The sequence below is a fragment of the Phacochoerus africanus genome, chromosome 12 (genome assembly GCF_016906955.1).
Source record: "Phacochoerus africanus isolate WHEZ1 chromosome 12, ROS_Pafr_v1, whole genome shotgun sequence".
In the NCBI taxonomy this organism is placed as follows: Eukaryota; Metazoa; Chordata; class Mammalia; order Artiodactyla; family Suidae; genus Phacochoerus; species Phacochoerus africanus.
The window spans coordinates 16,334,083-16,349,608 of NC_062555.1; positions in this window are offsets into that span (position 1 = coordinate 16,334,083).

Sequence of the window (15,526 nt, forward strand, 5' to 3'; positions counted from 1 at the left end):
GGGAGTTCCTGTCGTGGCGTAGTGGTTAGCGAATCCGCCTAGGAACCATGAGCTTGAGGGTTCAATCCCTGCCCTTGCTCAGTGGGTTAAGGACCCCCGGCGTTGCCATGAGCTGTGGGGTAGGTTGCAGATGCGGCTTGGATCCTGCGTTGCTGTGGCTCTGGCATAGGCTGGCGGCTATAGCTCCGATTCGACCCCTAGCCTGGAACCTCGGCCCTAGAAAAGGCAAAAAGACCCCCCCCACCCAAAAAAAAAAAAAAAAAAACAGATACTGACCTGAGGGTCTTGTTTGCAACATTTCGTATAATCCTCACAATAGCCCAAACAGGTTAGAATTGCTGTCCTGACTTTATGGATGCGGGAATTCAGCTGGACAGAAACAAAGCTGCTTTACCTGTGCTGCTCATCTAGGGAAACAACCTGGGATTTGAACCCATGCCTGTTGGACTCCCGAACTCTTTTTTTTTTCTTTTTCTTTCTTTTTATGGCCATAGTTGTGGCATCTGGAAGTTCCTGGGTTAGGGGCTGAATCAGAACTGCAGCCACCGGCCTGCATCACAGCCACAGCAACGTCAGATCCGAGCTGCATCTGCAACCTACACCACAGCTTGTTGCTATGCCAGATGCTTAACCCACTGAACAAGGCCAGGGATTGATCCCACATCCTCGTGGATACTAGTCGGTTCTTAACTAGCTAGTAACACTGCTGAGCCACAACAGGAACTCCCTCCTACTTTAAATGCCACATTTATTTTCAGTCTCCAGTCTAACCAAAAACCAAGGACCAAAATACAGAAGGGATTTGTTTGCTTTGCCAGTTGGCCTTGTTCCATGGTCATTTGGCCAATGCATCTCAAATGCATGGTCTTCTCAGATTTCAACAGCAGCAAGGCACAGGCAAACCTCAAACAGCAAATGTTTCTCAAACCACTTCTCACTAGTATCCCATTGGCTGAGGCAAGTCCCCTGGCCAGTGGGAGCCTAGGATGGAGCTGCAGACTCTGCTCCTAGCGTGAGAGCTCCTAGCATCGCATCGCAGGGCCTGGAGCAGGGCAGAACACAAGTGATGACTTTATTTCCCATCCCTCAAACTCGTGTCTCTCAGACTAGAGGAAGCAAGGCAGTGGCAGAGCTGGGCCTCCTCCAGGGTTCCGGCTCCGGAGGTCGCCAATGGTCCACACTCCCTGCAGGCTCACTCTTGTGGCAACTTGGTCTCTGAGCAGAGAAGGGTCAGGGAAAGTCTGGTGGAAGATGCGTGAGCAGGACCTCTCATGTGGCTGCCAAGGTTCCAGGCCGACCACAATGAGGCTAGCAGAGGGGACAAGCAGGTGGCTGAAGGCCTTCAAGGTCAGTCAGACACTTGGGCTTTGCTGGGCCAGGAAATCTCCAGGCCCAGGACTAGGTCTGACATATTCCTGTGCCCAGAATAGGACCTGACCCCAGGAGGCAACTGATGAGACTGTGTTAGGGTAAGTGAAGCCATGAATGTAAGTAACGCACAGGAGTTTCCACTTCACAAAATCCTACTTGAAAAATATAAAACATTTTTATTTTAAATAACTAAAAAAGAGGAGCTCTAAATATAAAGTTTACAGATATGAATAAAACTACCCTTGTCCTATCATATAACAACTCTTCAATAAATTTTGCAATGTAATTTTTTTAATTGAAGTATAGTTGATTTAAATGTTGGGGTAGTTTCTGGTGTACAGCAAAGTGATATATATATATATATATATATATATATACACACACACACACACACACACACACACACACACACACACACACATATATATATATGTTCTTTTCTATATTCTTTTCCATGTGGTTAATTACAAGATATTGAATATAGCTCCCTGTACACAACGGATGTTTTGTTTATCCATTTTGTAAACAACAGTTGCAATGTAATTCTTTGTTCTTACTTTGAATCTCTGCTGTCTAGCGCAGACAACTCTACCCAATATTCTGTGATCATCTATGTGGGAAAAGAATCTGAAAGGGAATGGATGTGTGTATATGCAGAATGAATCACTTTGTCGTTCAGCAGAAATCATCACAATATCGTAAATCAACTAGACTTCAATACAACATAAAAAATACATTAAAAAAAGGTGGCGTTCCTGTCATGGCTAGAGTTCCCATCGTGGCTCAGCGGGAACAAAAGTGCCTGGTATCCATGACAATGTGGGTTCCATCTGTGGCTTTGCTCAGTGGGTTAAGGATCAGGCATGGCCATGAGCTGTGGTACAGGTCGCAGATGCAGATCGAATCAAATCTGGTGTGGCTGTGGCCGTGACGAAGGCGGGTGGCTGCAGCTCCCATTCAACCCCTAGCCTGGGAACCTCCATATGCTGCAGGTGCAGCCCTAAAAAGCAAAAAATATATATATGTATTTTAATATACAATAATTCATATTATATATTAAATATATGACCCATGTTATATATGCATATATATTTGTGTATAAAATATATATGCATATATATTTAGATATTAAAATGTAAATTTTGGGGGTTGACTTTCTTTTCTCCGCAAAAAGCCAACTGAGTCCCTTGTATCACCTTACGCTTCCTTCCTCCCCATTTACTGAGTTTAAAGGGGCACAGGCAAATAATTACAAAATAATACCAAATAATTACATAACATACCAAGACCCCAATTAACTAAAGATGGTTTTTTAAACAAAACATCTTTTAAATAGAGCCATTCAGCACTTAAGTTACCCAAATATGTCACGGGTGACCGTTGAGTGTCCCAGTGACCCAGTACATGGATAAGGGCCCCAGGATAGCTGTGACTCCAGAGGACAGCAGCACAAGCAAAGCTGAAAGGACCGGGCCCTACAAACTTCTCCTCCGCCCATGGCCTCCAGGTCGGGCCCAGCCCCAGACGACACAGCAGAAGACACCAGGGTTGTGTGTCTGGCCTTTGCCCCCAAACCCAGCTGGTGGCTCCCCACCCCCCCGCCCCGGTTAAAGGGAGGCGCTAAACACCCAGAGCTGTGAACACCATGTGCCAAGGACATTACACTTCACGTCAGAATGAAAATTCGGGGGTGCAGCTAAGGTTACAGGAAGCAGCACTGAGTTGTACTCTGGTGACATGCTCCTTGTGGCCGAAGGTCTGGATGACGTGACAGCCACCTGCCACCGTGTCCCTGGCTGGGACCACAGATGTGCTGTTCGCCAGACAGAGGTGGTGAAGGCCAGGACATCACAGACGTGACCCATAGGAGGGAGGGCTTGCAGGCTGTCACGATTTGGGCTGTAAAGATGCCCATCTCCTGGCAGACGTGCAGGCCCAGCCAGGGGGCCTTGAGATGCACTGGCTCAAGCTCATGTCGGGGTCTTTTTCCTTTAGTTATTTATTTTTTTGAGAAGCATGGTCCAGATGGACCCCAGCAGCCTGAAGAGCAGCCCACCAGAAACATGCCTGTGGCCGGGCCCTGGAGCAGCACACCCAGCGCCCCCAAATCTTGCATCTGACTGGCACCAGCTGCACCACCTACTCCAATGACAGACCCTCGAGACCAAACCTCCCGATGGGTAAGACACCCAGGCTTCACGGGAGGGGAGGGGAGGTACTTTAGTTCACAAGGAGTTTGGAATTCCTCAGAGCACTTTATTTGGGCATCTCCTTTATTATTATTATTTTATTGAAGTAAGTTGATTTTCAGTGCAGTGCCCATTTCTGCTGTACAGCAAAGTGACCCAGTCATGCATATATATAGACTATTTTTCTCATGTTATCTTCCATCATGTTCTATCCCCAGAGACTGGATAGAGTTCCCTGTGCTGCACAGTCCAGCCTCACATTCGCCGTCTGTTTTCCCCCAGCAGCAGCCCAGCAGGAAGCAGCGCAGGTGTCCCAGGCCGGCGCTTACCCAGGGAGGAAGGAGGCAGGTTGTGCTCCATGCCATCTGCTAGAAAGTCACTCTGTTCTTTTCAAGGGGACCTCCTTAAACCCCACTCTTCCACACGATTGTTGGTGTCAACATGCACTGAACGTCCTGAGGAGCATCTTACACGCGGAAAGATACAGGATCTAACAGAATGCAGAGGCAGGGCCTCCTTCCTGAGGAGACATAAAACCCGCATCTCCAGTCCCAGCTGAGGGGTCGTGGGTGTGTTACTTCCACTCTCTGTGCCTCATTTTCCTCGTGTGTAAGAAACGAAAAGCTTTTTTTTTTTTTTTTCCACAGTATATATAAGTTCCCAGGACCATAGCAATGCTGGACCCTGGCCACAGCTCACAGCAATGCCAGATCCTTAGCCCACTGAGCGAGGCCAGGGATCAAACCAGCATACTCACGGATGCCAGTCAGATTCGTTTCTGCTGAGCCATGATGGAAACTCCAAGAAAAGTCTCTGAAGTAAGTTTAGAAATGTCCTGCTTTGAACCTGGGTTAGATGTCGATTCCTGTACAAGAGGGGTCAAGGTGGGGGCAGAGGGATGCTAAGAGAGCAGACCAGGGATGCGGCTGAGCATCCTGTGCTCCGGGGCAGCCCCCTTGCAGCAAAGAATTCTCTTGCCCAGATGGCATTCAGGCCAATATTCAGAAACGGCCTTAAAGTGACCTACTCAACAGAAATAGCTGGGAAAAATAACAGAATTTCCAGTAGGGAAAAGAAGCTTTTTCTGTTCAAAGGGAAGTTCGGTGAGGATAAACATGCAGCCTGGGGAACTCAGGAGTCAGGCTTCTTGCTGATACAGAATTCTGAGCTTTCCTTCCGGGCCGATGTTTTGGAGGCAGGATATTCAAGCGCCGAGGAAAAGAGAACGGAAGAACCAGACGAATGATAAGCTCATCCATTTAACCCTAAAAAGGCAAAAATGCTTACTTCTGTGATTGAAAAAAACAACAACTGACAACTAAAAAACAATCATTTCTAGAGCTTTTAGACACCAAGTTGGTTAGAACTCTCAAAGCCGTCTTGGGATAACTCCGACACTAAGCCAAAGACCAAGCTGAAGTTAACCTTCCACTTTTCTTGTTCTTATTAAAATACTAACTGTATGCTCTAGAAAAGGAAGCAGAGAGCTTTAAGAAGGAACTTTGAAATAAAAACAAGCATGGGAAAAATAGCTACTTTACTTACATATCTTTATGAACAATTGATTTTTTTTGCTGTTTCTTGGGCCGCTCCCACGGCATATGGAGGTTCCCAGGCCAGGGGTCCAATCGGAGCTGTAGCCACCGGCCTACGCCAGAGCCACAGCAACGCGGGATCCGAGCCGCGTCTGCAACCTACACCACAGCTCACGGCAACGCCGGATCGTTAACCCACTGAGCAAGGGCAGGGACCGAACCCGCAACCTCATGGTTCCTAGTCGGATTCGTTAACCACTGCGCCACGACGGGAACTCCCCTGATTTTTAATAAATTTAGAAAACCAATATCACTAGTATGAGAGCTATCCAGGTGGTTGCCACTGGGTTTTTAAATATCTGAGCGAAAGACATTTAGGATAGTTTAGGTTATTGTTCAGGAAATTTCTCTCCTCTCTGACTAAGGGTGGCATGTAATCTCCTGCCCATTAAGGCTGGGCTGACCATGTGACTCTTTGGCCAAGGGACATATGCAGTCGGGACCCCAGCAGAGGCCCGAGAAATGCTTCTGTAATTTGTTTTGTCTTGTGTCCTTGAGAGATGCAGCATGAGAAGATGCCTCAGAGGCTGCTGCCCCTCCTATTTGGGGCAAGAAAATACAGGTAGAGCCACTGAACGTCCTCTCCAGCCTGGAGCTATCCTGCAGCCCCTGGCAGGGCCACCCAGCCTAAGTGAGCTCAGATCAACCAAAGCACCCTACGTCTGCACACCTGTGAACTTGATAATAAATGCTGGTTATTAAAACGCACGAAGTTTGGGGATGGTTAGTTACACAATATCATAGTGGCTATAGCAATAATAGATCAGCAAGTTTTTATGATTTGGGTTTTAAATGAGTTCACTACAAACGGGATTCTAAAGAGCAAATGCATTTCTCTTCCCCACCAGGGATAATAAGGATGAGTCCTATGTACTGAGTTGCTGACCGAAATATATGTTTGGTAGAACATGAATTGGCTGCACGAGGGCAGACTTCTAGGAGGGTCCATTTCTACAAGGTGCAGACATGTCTTTCAAATCATTTTCAGGCGTTTGACTAAGAGTGGCCTTTCTAAAGAACCGCTCTTGGCTGCGTGTGGGGCTTGGAGAAAAACTAAACTCTGAGTTAGGAAACCATCCCAGCTGCAGTACTGTTCTTTGCCTCTGGGGAAAAGCCCAGTGGCTTCATTGTTTCAATTCTTCGAATTTCCAGGAAGGTTTCTTCCATTTGGCTTGTGAGCTTGGGGATGGGGAGCAGAGAGGGACAGAGCAGCCTTACAGAGGCAACTGCTGAGCTGCTTAAACAAAGGTTGTTGACTCTTTGCAATCAAAACTCTCGTCTGCATAAAATGAGGAATCATTAAATCTCCTCTGAATTGTGATTGCTCCTAATAGAATTGAATTGCAACACTCAGGTCAGTGGCTGGAGTGCAAAGGCAATTTCTTCTAGAAAGGTTTTTAAATGAATTTTTCTCCTTATTCACAGGAGGCTGAGGCTAGAGCCCAGCATGAACGAATATTAGGTGAACATGTGTGAGATTCTGGACAAGTGCATTGGCATGGGTTCCGCAAGCTGGGGAAGGTTTCTAGCTGAGTTTAGATTATTCAGCTGTCCACTGGCGAATCTGAATGTGTGGGAGACGCAGAAGGGCTGTGTTACAAGCTAGAACTTTCACTTTAGTCAGGGCCTTTTTCACATTAGCATGAGGTGGACAAAAGGAGCCCGAGAAATAAGAGTACAGTTGAAGTTAGCAGAATCAGAGAATGCTAGAACTTACCGCCATCTGAGAGGCCAGCAAAACGGGTCCAACCTGTCACATTAAGGACATGGAACCCTTCAGGAAGGCGGAGATCTACCCAAGGCTGTGCAGACAGTAATTTCCAGAGGCAGGTTCTCTGATTTCTAATTCTAGGTATTTCCCAGGTTAAAGGCAGCCTGTGGGAGTGAAAGTTCCTGAACGCAGAAACATCAATGACGGCCCTATGTCCACACAAGGGGTGACTTCGTGGCCTTCCACGGCAGCCCCAGTGGACGCCTCTGCTTTGCTGCGGCATCGGGGCCCTGCGGAGGGAGAGGACCCCTTGGGGGCCACCTTTCCCATTGGGCGGGCTCGGGGTGCCCCTGGCGGAGTTCCTGTTTCCCGCAATCTGCGGTGACCAGGCTGCCCTGGGTGCCCGTGGCCTGGCCACACGGTCCTATCTGTCGGCGTAGTGCGGCTGCGCAGGGCGCGAGGGGAGGTCAGTGGCTCCTGGCAGGTGCCGGTTACATAAGCCTCCTGCCAGGCGCCCGAGCGGAAAGACTGGCCCCGCGCTTGCGAGGGAAGAGAACACGCCGCGGGCAGAGTGCGGCTGGGGTGCAAAGGCGGCCTGCTCGGCGGGGTCCTGGGCAGTGAAGGGCGGCTCCCCATTGTCCAAGGAGGAGGAGGAGGAGAGGCCCCGCGCCCTAGAACGCAAAGTGCTTCGGCTTTGTCTGGGCTTTGAGGGGCGTGGGGCTTGTTTATTCTTCCAGTGGCTTATTCTGTACCCTCATTTCCAGGGGCGAACGCTTCATTCACTTTTCTCAGTGGAGCAAGAACAGACTGATTGGCCCTCTGGGTGTTCGCGAATGAAAGGTCATCCTTCCGCTCGGCAGACACGTCCAGTCGGGCGGAGAAAGCCCGGGCTGTGACCTGAAAAAGCTCCCTGCGCGGTGCCCCTCGGCCAGGCCAGGCCAAATGCTGTCCTCAGAGGACGCAGGCAAGGTGAGAACGCGGGTTGGGGCCTTAAACCACAAAGAGAGGGAAGCAGGACGGGTAAGGGGCGGGGTGTTAATAAATACAGCAGGAGGGAGAAAATCGGGGCAGAGAGGCTGTAGAGAAGATTGGACGGTTATAGCTGGGAAGGGTGGCCTCTTTTGCCTTGACAAGTAGTTCTGCCAAGACAGCATCTGGCCAGATGAAAGCAGGTCTGACTTCCAGGTTAACACCACATACTTTCTTTTTTTCCGTTTATAGCCACACCTGCGTTTGGAAGTTCCCAGGGCTAGGGATTGATCAGAGCCCAGAGCTGCAGCCTGGCCTATGCCAGGGCCACATGGATCTGAGCCACAATCTGTGAACTTCGCAGTTTGCGTCAACGTGGGATCCTTAACCCACTGAGCAAGGCCAGAAATTGAACCTGCAACCTTACAGAGACAAAAGTCAGGTCCTCAACCCACTGAGCCACAACGGGAACTCCCCAAATACATTTGTTTATTCATCAGTCCATCAGTGGGCAATGGAACATAGTGCCTAAAGCTCAGACTCCCGAGTCCAACAGTCGTGGATTCAAGCTCCAGTCAACAATTTACCAGCTGCTCTAAGGCCTTGGTTTTCTCATAATTTAAAAAAAAAAAGAGAGAGAGAGAGAGAGATCCTGTCATGGCTTAGTGGTTAGCAAAACGACTAGCATCCATGAGGACGCGGGTTCAACCCCTGGCCTCACTCAGTGGGTTAAGGATGCTCATTGACGTGAGCTGTGGTGTAGGTCGCAGATGTGGCTCAGATCTGGCATTGCTCTGGCTGTGGTGTAGGCTGGCAGCTACAGCTCTGATTGGACCCCTAGCCTTGGAACCTCCATGTGTTGCACGGTGCAGCCCTAAAAAAAAAAAGACAAAAAGACAAAAAAAAAGAAAAAGAAAAACAGGAGAGGGGGAAAGAAAGAAATAGTAGCTCCTTCATAGAGTTATTGTATTTACTTATTTATTTATTTATTTACTTTGTCTTTTCCCTTTTTAGGGCCACACCTGAGGCATATGGAGATTCCCAGGCTAGGGGTCGAATCAGAGCTGCAGCTGTCAGCCTACACCACAGCTCATGGCAATGAGCATCCTTAACCCACTGAGTGAGGCCAGGGATCGAACTCGCAACCTCATGGTTCCCAGTCAGATTTGTTTCTGCTGCGCCACGATGGGAACTCCAAGTTATTGTATTTAATGCGATAATGCGCGCGTGCTTGGTAAAATATAATACATAGTCACTTCTCAAGTTTTGGCTATTGTTTAATGAGCACCACAGTGGGCATAGCACCTAAAGAGACACAGAGGCTACGAACTGCCCTCCAGGAACTTAGAGTCTTGAACATGTAAGGCAAACATCCATGAAGCAACACAGAACAGCCCAAGGTAGGACAAAATATCTGGGGCACACTGAAGTTCTACATGGCTTCACAGAGCCCAACGGCATGAAGAGCCAAGCTCTTATGCTTCAGCATCAGTTAAGGCGTATGTAAAGGTAGGTGCTAGCGATACATTTGGAACATAGTCTCTTCTAAACGAGTGCTTTTCCAGCAGAAATATGCATAGGAATCACCCAGGGGCCTCCTCATAATATTGATCAGAGTTCAGTCCTGGAGCAGGGTCTCGGATGCTGCATTTCTTTCTTTCTTTCTTTTTTTTTGTCTTTTTGCTATTTCTTTGTGCCGCTCCCTCGGCATATGGAGGTTCCCAGGCTAGGGGTCGAATCGGAGCTGTAGCCACCAGCCTACACCAGAGCCACAGCAACGCGGGATCCGAGCCTCATCTGCAACCTACACCATAGCTCACGGCAACGCCAGATCGTTAACCCACTGAGCAAGGGCAGGGACCAAACCCGCAACCTCATGGTTCCTAGTCGGATTCGTTAACCACTGCGCCACGACGGGAACTCCGGATTCTGCATTTCTAAGAAGCTTCTAGCAATGTTATGTCACTGCTCAGGAGCAGCAAGGACTTAGGAGTTGGTACAGGTTCCAGGCAGCGCACGTGGTGCTTCTTTTACACCTATTCCTTACTAACCACAGAGGAGGAGGAAGATGAGAAGGAAAGAGCCGAGAGAAATAGGGCTTAGGTCTCTACTCATGAGGTTTTTGTCCCCTTCTAAATTCTCATTGGTCAGGAAAACGTTATCACCTGTGCTGCCACCACCACCACCAAGGTTCTCTACCTGAAAAAAACTCACCGAGCAAGAATGCGATGATCCAGAACCAGACCTTGAGTGAGTGCTTAACAGAAGTGGATAAGAGCAGTGACCATAAGGCACGCTTAGGAAGTAGCATTTGAACCAAAAGCAAAAAGCAATAACACCACTTTGCATCTTTGTGCACTCTGAAATAGAGAAGGTGGATAGTGACAAAATCCAGGGACAGAATCTCCCAGTGCCCTATCCTTCTACTTCTACTCTTTATAATCACTCAGTTCCGCATGGGTTGCTTCCTGGTTACTTTTTGGATAATTCATCATGGCTGCGTCCCCAACACACAGTGGATTACTCTCTGCTCACGTATAGAGATCAAAATTATTTTCTTCTTGACTCTCCCGCTTGTTATCTGACTAAATTTAAGCGATGTTTGCTTTTCCACAAAGACAATAAAGACTATAGAGGTCAGTTCCCCAGGCTGCAGACTGTGAACATGTTCTGGATGTTAGAAGCCTTGCAAAAATGCAGAAATCGCTGACCTGTCTGTCCACGCAGGTTTTGCATTGACCAATGTGTGGTCATTCTGATATATAATCATGTGCGGCACATGGGATGCACCTCTTTGGGTGAGGAGATTAAACCTTTGGTATCTTCTCCAGCTGAGCAGATCTTAAAACATACGCTTTGAATTGTCCCTTCTTTCTTGGTATTTTTCCAAGGTCCTACAAAGAGAGTTATACCTACTTATTTCCAGGAAGCAAATTGAGGGAGAAGTTATAGGGAGGGAAAATAGTTGGTTTATTGCATATGTGGCTCTATTCTGCAAACCCACAAGGAGAAAGAGGAAGGGCATTTTATCTCTGGGACCGGAAAAGATGCAGGATTTGGAGAGGAAGGCCTGACTTACCTCAAAAACATGGTCTTTGATGGAATGGAGGGCTTCCAAAGGGGGTGATTTCAGGAGCCTTCAAAGAATTTCTTAGTCTACAAAACCTCCCCAAGCAGGCTTACTTTTTACAGAAATTTGTAGACTCTAGAACAAAGACTGATTTTATAACTAGCAAGATTAATAATAATTACCTGCATTTTGGAAACTTTTTTTTTTTTTTTTGCTTTTTAGGGCCAAACCCTCGGCACATGGAGATTCCCAGACTAGGGGTCAAATTGGAGCTACAGCTGCTGGCCTATATCACAGCCATGGCAATGCCAGATCCTTAACCCACTGAACAAGGCCAGGAATTGAACCCACAACCTCATGGTTCCTAGTTGGATTCGTTTCTGCTGTGCCACCATGGGAACTCTGGAAATTTCACTTTCCATGGCATTTTGATAGTCAAACATGGCAACAAGTACTGTAATAGTTTCTCTTTTTTGAACTTAGATTTTACTCAGTAGTAGCTTTTATGTTTTATAATGGCTTTTCTGTTTTATCACCACTCTGCATCTTTTCGCACTCTGATTATTTCCGCTTTAACAATCAGCGCTTCAAAGGTCATGGGGAAAAATCAAAGTGGCTGCCTTTTTAAAGTGGCTTGGGGTTGGTTTTTTGGTTTGGGTTTTGTTTGTTTGTTTTTCCTGTCTTCTATTTTTTATCTATTTTTTTGTTTGTTTGTTTTTGTTGTTGTTTTTTCCTGTCTTCTATTTTTTATGCCTTTTTAAAGTGGCTTGGGGTTGGTTTTTTGGTTTGGGTTTTTTGGTTTTTGGGGTTTTTTTTTCCCTGTCTTCTGTTTTTTATCCTACTTGCCACATCAGCTGGAGCCTGACTTTTCCAGAACTGAGGCTTCTGTGTTTATCACACAGCACAGGATGGAGTCTGTCCGACGTGCTGCTGACTGGTCCCCTCGTAGGCTGTGTCAGAAAGCCAGCTCCTTATCCAAGGAAAGTTTAAAACCGATATATATATGTTGGAACACAAGGATCCTTCCTCTCTGATTCTTTTCCAAACACTTGTTGACATTCGAGCAGGTTTCCCCGAGCAGATCACATGAGCGGCAAGGGGTAGATGTGCTCGTCCTCAGGATCATTCGTTTTGCTGATGAAAACGCAACTAAAAAGTCGGCGGCACCCCTTGGGACCCCAAAAGACAGGAGGATTCACGTAATGGAAATGGCATGTGGCTTGGGTTTCACTCTCCTCCCAGTGAGAACTTGGAAAGCCAAAGACCAGGCAGGGAGGAATCCATCGGTGGCCGGGCTGAAGCCTCGGACCCCGTCCCTCCCTTCCGTCACAGCTTTATTATTCCAGAGAAACCAGGAAGGGCCAGGTCCACCCCGGGAGTGGGGTCTTTGAGCTAGAGTAGACTGAGATAGTGGTTGGCTTTGAGAAAGTCTCAGTAAAGTCAACGGGCAGTTCCTGAGCAGAAACCGCCCCTTGGAGGAGCCCAGCCCAGAAACACCCCCATTTCCAGGGCAGCCTGACTGTGCCAGGTATTGGCTGCAAGCTGCTGGCGGGAAGCACGGCCTCTGCACCAGCCCCGCGGGGATGTGCAGGCACAGAGGCCCATGGGTTGTCAGTGGTTACGCTCCTGATGCTCAGAATGGGACTCCTGAGTAGCACACCATCAAGGGCCACCAGCGGGGGCTTAGCTGTGCATAAAGGGGACATGGAAGAATTATTCCCCCCCCCCTTTTTTTTTTGCTTTCTAGGGCCGCAACCGTGTCATGTGGAAGTTCCCAGCCTAGGAGTCGAAACGGAGCTGTAGCTGCCAGCCTACACCACAGCCACAGAAACACAGGATCCAAGCTGTGTCTGTGACCTACACCACAGCTCACGGCAACGCCGGATCCTCAACCCACTGAGCGAGGCCAGGGATCGAACCCGCATCCTCATGGATCCTAGTTGGGTGCGTTACCGCTGCGCCACAAAGAAAACTGCAGGGAAGAATTATTCTAATTTAAGAAATCAGCGTGGATGCACATGAATGAAGATAAGAAGATCATAAAAGCCATAGAATTTATATTAAAAAAGAGGACAGTGTGTTCACAGCCATCGTGTCTGAAAAGGACTAAAGCTTATAAAGAGCTCGGAGGGAGAAAGGGACACTTTTTCTTTAAGACTCATTTGAAGCGTGAATAGAAATGAGAAAGCTGTAGCTTCTTTTCGTGGAAAAGACAGAATGCACTAAAGTATTCATTGCTGGGCCCCACCAAAATCTGTCGGCTGTCCCACCGTGCACAGAATTCAGCTAAGCACCAGGGATACCGATGAGAGAGAATTTCTCTTCCATTAACATGTCCAGGGCCATGGACCCTTTAGAGAATCTTACGAAGCCACCACCAAAGATGGCAAAGGGTTTGTGAGGGACGAAGTGGGGAGAAAGATGCTAAGTGGTCAAGGGAGGAAGGCAGACAAGAGAATCAGTAAATATTTGCCAGAAAATATTCACCAGAATCATGCAGTACATGTTCGCCAGAATCGTGCCTGCAAATCCATGGACCCCTCCACTCTCCAAAAACAGGAGACCGAGGCACTTGCGTTCATTATCGTATAAACTCTAAATCTCAAATTCCTAACGCATACCTGTATTCTCTGAGAGAATGATTTTTCAGAGAAGAAAGAAGAACAAATACTCAGCAGGATAAGGAAAAAACATCATAAGAAATGACAATCTGTCCTCTGTGATTTTCCGTCTCGTGGCTGTAACACATTTTATCTCAGGGTACTCAAGGGCTGTATGCAAATGACACTGCTAACTCACAGCCTGTTTTCTTCCAGAAAACATGAGAAGCAGAATACGTCTCGGGTAAATGAAGGCATGATCTCCCCAGAGTGGAAAAATACAAGTAAACAAGCAAACATGTCAGTAATCCTGAGGAGGCTTCGAGACCGGCTTATGTGTTCTTAGGAAGGGAGATGTCACCAGAAAACAGTACGGATTTAGTCAAAGCAGAGTGTAGCTCACTATCTTTTTGTGGTAAGTGATCACTAGACTGGCAGGTTAGGGGCTAGGGTAAACATCATATTCTGTACTTTGACCAAGAATTCACAGGTTGCCGGCGGCATTCCCATAGTGGCGCAGCGGAAATGAATCTGACTGGTATCCATGAGGTTGCGGGTTCGATCCCTGGCCTCATTCAGTGGGTTAAGGATCCAGTGTTGCCGTGAGCTGTGGTGTAGGTTGCAGACTCGGCTCAGATCCCGCATTGCTGTGGCTGTGGTGTAGGCTGACAATTGCAGCTCCGATTGGACCCCTAGCCTAGGATCCTTCATGTGCCGTGGATGCAGCCCTAAAAAAGAAAAGAAAAAAAAAAAGGAACTCACCAGTTGCCTCACACTTGGTTATTGGACAGAGCAGCACAAACTACATGGTAATACAACTAGGAGAACACGCAAGTGCTTGGTGGCTGAACCCAAAGGACTGTCACTGTCAAACTGATGACATCCCTGGTGTTTGTCAGAAATCCGTCTGGCCCCGTCCAGTTCAGCATTATTATATCAATGACGGTGATGATCTAGCAGCATGTAGTTAAAATTGGGGAATATCACTCAGCTAAGGGTGCAGCAACATTGTCAAGGAAGAGTCTGGATCTAAAATTGGTGGAAATAGATTAAGGCCTTTGGTTTTTGCTAAATTTATGTTTTAATGGAGCTAATAAGACACTCAGAATACAAGACTGTCATTTCATTTCACATGGGTTAAGCCACAGTTCCTTTTTTTTAACCATTTTTTAAATTGAAGTATAGTTAATTTACAGTGTTGTCTTAGTTTCATGAGTACAGCAATGTGATTCAGGTCTTTTTTTTTTTTTTGTCTTTTGTCTTTTTAGGGCCACAGGTATGGCATATGGGGGTTCCCAGGGTAGGGGTCAAATCAGCCACAGCTGCTGGCCTACACCACAGCCATAGCTGCAGCAACACAGGATCTGAGCCGCATCTGCAACCTACGCCGCAGCTCACAGCAACGCTGGATCCTTAACCCACTGAGCCAGGCCTGGGATTGAACCCTTGTCCTCATGGATACTAGTCAGGTTTGTTAACCACTGAGCCACGATGGGAACTCCAAAGTGATTCAGTTCTATACATATATTCGGGTATATGTATGTGTGTGTGTGTGTGTGTGTGTGTATATATATATATACTTATATATATTCTTTTTCAGATTTTTTTTCCATTACAGGTTATTATGCAATATTGAATATAGTTCCCTGTTCTATATAGTAGGTCCTTGTTGTTTATTTTATACGTAGTATTGTGTAAGTTACTCCCAAACTCCTAATTTAAATTAGGCCACACTTTCAGCCGTACTATGTGTACTCCTGGGTGCCATATTTTGAAGAGTATGTTTATAGACTGCACCTGTCCTGATGAAAACACAGAATAATGAATGACCTCAGAATAATTCAACATGAGCAATGAATGGAGGAACTGGGGAGTGCTCAGCATGGAGAAGTAATTTAGAGTGTCCATGCTGTTTAAACTGTTCAGAAGGATTACAGAAATAGAGAGTTACACATATTTTCTGTGGCTCTGGGGGAAAGAGCACATGATTATATATGACAGGAAAAGGTTGACTTTGCTTT